Source organism: Heloderma suspectum, chromosome 2 (assembly GCF_057233095.1).
Source record: "Heloderma suspectum isolate Gila_16-S chromosome 2, 16-S_ref, whole genome shotgun sequence".
NCBI classification, from domain to species: domain Eukaryota; kingdom Metazoa; phylum Chordata; class Lepidosauria; order Squamata; family Helodermatidae; genus Heloderma; species Heloderma suspectum.
In genome coordinates, this window is record NC_139459.1 from 266,543,585 (window position 1) to 266,547,731 (window position 4,147).

The window sequence follows — 4,147 nt, forward strand, 5'->3', positions numbered from 1 at the left end:
CGCAGATAATGAGCTATCAAATTACCCCATTGCATTCCACTTCAGTTTCCTCCATGAAAAGAGTTAAAGCAGCAAGAAGAGAAATGAGATCAATAAAAGATATGGAAGACTCAGGTGGAGAAGAAGGGGGGAAGGGAAGGGGAGAAGGGGAGGGGGGAAAGGAAGCGCATGTAAAGGGAGTCAGTTGTGATCCTGCATTTAAAACAGAAGCAGAAAGCCCCATTTTAAATGCAGGATTTTAGGCTGGTGGAGAGATGCCCCTAGTGTTTCTTTAGAAAAGTTGGAACTGAGCATGCTCCAACTTTGTGGGTGCTTCTAAATGGGGCTTTTATGGCATCATCACTCTGCTGAATTCATGGAATTTTATGGGAGTCTAGATATCACCTTTGGTTTTTCCATAATTTCTCCAATCTCCCATTTTATCACAGAAGATCCATTAAGAAAGAAAAGACAGAAGAGTTGCCCAATGTTTCTTAATGGTTAGTGCTAGGACCCCTCTGTACCTTGCGTGTGGTTCTAGGACTCGGATGCCGGAGTGAGAAGTGTACGAAGAAAGACCGAGAAAGCTATTATTTCACTTTACTGGTGTGACCCACAAATGTTACACTGGCAACAAAGGTAAACTGGATTATACATCGTTATTCCTTGTTTCTTCACACATTGTAAATAATAGTGTAACTGGAAAACAGCAAACTGGATGTTAATAGGATTATGAAGGATTTGATGCTGATCAGAAGGCCTCAGTGCAATATGCAGAGAGACACTCCCAGTACTTCATTGTTAATGATACTGCTGATGATAGCAAGAAGTGTGTCATATTATCAAGTACTTGTGGGGCAGAGGCATAGGGACTGATTAGAAGTTTGATAGCTTCTTGAAAAGCCCAGTGCCAAATCATTTGAAGAATTTATTGAGTTTGTGTGGTGTAGTGGCTAGAGTGTTGGACTGGGAGCTGGGAGATCTGGGTTCTAGTCCCCACTCGGCCATGGAAGCTTACTGGGTGACTTTGGGCCAGTCACAGACTCTCAGCCCAACCTACCTCACAGGGTTGTTGTTGTGAGGATAAAATGGAGAGGAGGAGGATAATGTAAGCTGCCTTGGGTTCCTTGCAAGAGGAAAAAAAGGCGGGATATAAATGCAATAAATAAATAAATAAATAAAATAAAAATTACCACAACCCCATGCCAGTGGAAATTGTACAGCACTTTAGGTTTAACATTTTCTCATGCTCTCCTGGGATGTATGTGGCAGAACTGTGTTGCCTGTGAGTCTGGAGACACCTTGAATACCATGCTGGTCTGTGGCATCCATGACGAGAGGATTCAGAGGTACTTAGCAGTAGAATCCAATTTAGACTTTAACATGCTTAGGATTGTGCTAAACCAGAAAAAAGGCCTACAACTTCCAGCGTTTCCCAGCTAGCCATGCTGGCTGAGGCATGCTGGGAGGTGTAGGACCTTTTCTGACTAAACATGCATAGGATTGCATCTTGAGAAAGCCTTGGAAATTGCACATGGCATAGAGGCAGCTGAGCATGCTTTACATTTGCAGATTATTTTACTAATCTCACACCAGAAAAACTTGTTCTGGAAGCAAGGCCATAAGTATTGAAAATTTTCCTATTTCCGATAACATGACCACTTCACTGAGGACTGAAGATGAGGGAAGCCCCTTCTTATTCAAGGGGGAATTTTAAAAGATCCCAGGACAGAGAGCAGAGTGATAACCTCCTGAAACTTCATTTGATGATTTCTGCTCATTGCATCAGAGGCCTTGATTTGCCAAGGGCAGCACAGCATAATTAGCATTATTGTTAATGCGGCCAATATGCTTGGTTTCATGCTTTGTTCTTGTTGCAGAGATAAATCATTTGACTTTAGAAAGGGGTCTTTGATAGTGAGGGCGAGGAGACAGACAGATTGACTCTGGGACCAAAATAAAAACTGCGGGAAATACAGCAGTTAATCCAATAGGTGAGTTTGGTATTCTCAGCAGTGCTAAGTGCCGTAGCCTTGAATATAACAAGAAAAGCTCACACATATACCCTTTGTCTCTAAGGGTGCAATCCTATGCATGTTTAGATGGGGGGGGAGTCCTACAACTCCCAGCATACTGGGAGCTGTAGGACTTTTTTCCTGTCCTAACATGCATAGGATTGCACCCTAAGGGTGTTTTCACACATGGCATCCTAACAGCATTTTCTGAATCTGTAACTTCAATCTGGTGCTCTACAGATGTTTAGGACTTCAGCTCCCATCAGCCCCAGCCAGCATGGCCACCAGCAAGGAATAGTGGGGTTTGTAGTCCAAAACATCTGGAGAGGACCAAGTTGGGGAAGGCTGGGCTGCTGTAACTTAACAGAGCCATTCTATATTGGTTAGAATCTACATCTGATTAGATTCTTTAAAGATATTCATTACATTTTATCCCATCCTGTCCCAAGGAGCTCTGGATAGCATAGGATTTTTCTTCAATCCCCCATTTGGTTCTCACAACCTGTAAGGTAGGTTATGTTGTGAGAAGGAGCGATTGGCCAATGAGCCTCATGAATGAGTAGGGATTTCAGTCTTCCTGGTTCTAATCTGATACTCTAACCATTAGATCACACTCTTCTATTTTTATCTCACCTTAAACATGTGCACACACAAATGGCATGAAACATGCTTATTTCAAATGACAGCTTCTCCCAAATGTAATACATCCTTTTAACCTTCAACCTCATTGTGATCATAATTCTCTTTCTTACAGCAAGAAAGCAGAGTTGGATGGGGACTACATTTGAAAGAACATTGTTTGTATTGGAGTTCATCATCCAGCCAGGAAGGGAAAGATACAAAATGGCCAAGCTTAAGTGTATGGAGACTTCTTTCTATAAGTCTTTGTATAGTGCAAGATGATCTGCCATAGGACCACAAAGGGCGTATGCGTTTTTCATGAACAAACTTTCCAAACATAATTCTCTCTTCTGTAATAAAAGAGAGAAAAAAGGAAAAATTATCAGTGGATCTTTATGGCTCTATTGTCTTTCCAACTCATCTCTCTTGTCCCTTCTAACACCCCCCCCCCCCGTAAACTTTCACCACAGAAAGAACTCACATAGGCATAGCAGAAGGGTCTGTAAGCAAACATCTGGCAACTGCGTTCTGCATTTTAGATCTTATCTGCTTCACTGGAGCATAAGAACCAGAAAAACATAACATTCTGGACCTTGCTATGCAATGTTCTACATAGGATATCTGCAGTTATAACACACTGCTTATAGCGTTACATTCAGCAGTCAGTGTCAGTGCACTTGTAATAAGACCACAAGACTACCTCAGAGCTATTAAGTTGTAGTCTGGAATTAGGAGTTTATACTATACATGTAAAGAAAACAGGCGAGGGGGGGGCATCCCTGTACAAGAACAGCTATTTTGCAGTTTTGTTTGGTTTTATGTTACTTAAGTAGGACTAGGGGCCGTGGTGGCTTAGTGGTTAAGACGCTGAACTGCAGACCGGAAGGTCGGCAGGACAGCAGTTCGAGACCTGAGTGCCGCGTGACGGAGTGAGCTCCCGTCTTCAGTCCCAGCTCCTGCCAACCTAGCAGTTCGAAAGCAAGAAATTGCAAGTAGATAAATAGGTACTGCCTCGGCGGGAAAGGCAACAGCGTTCCGTGCCCCTCAGTGTTCAGTCATGCCAGCCACATGGCCATGGAAGCGTCTTCGGACAGCGCTGGCTCTTCGGCTTAGAAATGGAGATGAGCACCACCCCCTAGAGTCGGACATGACCGGCCGGGGACACCTTTACCTTTACTTTAAGTAGGACTATGTCTCACATATAACATTAGGACAACCAGTCTTGTATAGTTAAGAAGAGAAAACAGACCAACCCAATGGCTTATGTAGCCCATTCTCTTGACTACAGAAGTGGTAAAAAACGAAACAAAAAACTGTCACGCTGTCCCATTTCTTCTGCTTCTCCCAGTATTATGCAGGGAGAGGAAGGAACAAACACAAGGGCTGTGCTGGGCCAGACAAAAGGTCTATCTAGTTCAGCATTCAGTTATCACAGCAGATGCCTGTGGGAAGCCCACAAGCAGGACATGAGTGCCACAACACCCTCCCACCCATGTTCCCCAGCAACTGATACTGAGAGGCATACTGCCTCT

The 4,147-nt window shown here is 43.5% G+C and overlaps 1 long non-coding RNA gene across 1 annotated transcript; it reads left to right on the forward strand.

Moving 5' to 3' along the window:
- Window positions 1-298: 298 nt before the first annotated feature.
- Window positions 299-2,969, forward strand: LOC146354520 (uncharacterized). Its single transcript, XR_014787426.1, has 3 exons — window positions 299-618; window positions 1,860-1,973; window positions 2,749-2,969. It is a non-coding gene; the product is annotated as an uncharacterized LOC146354520 (long non-coding RNA).
- The last annotated feature ends 1,178 nt before the right edge of the window (window positions 2,970-4,147 follow it).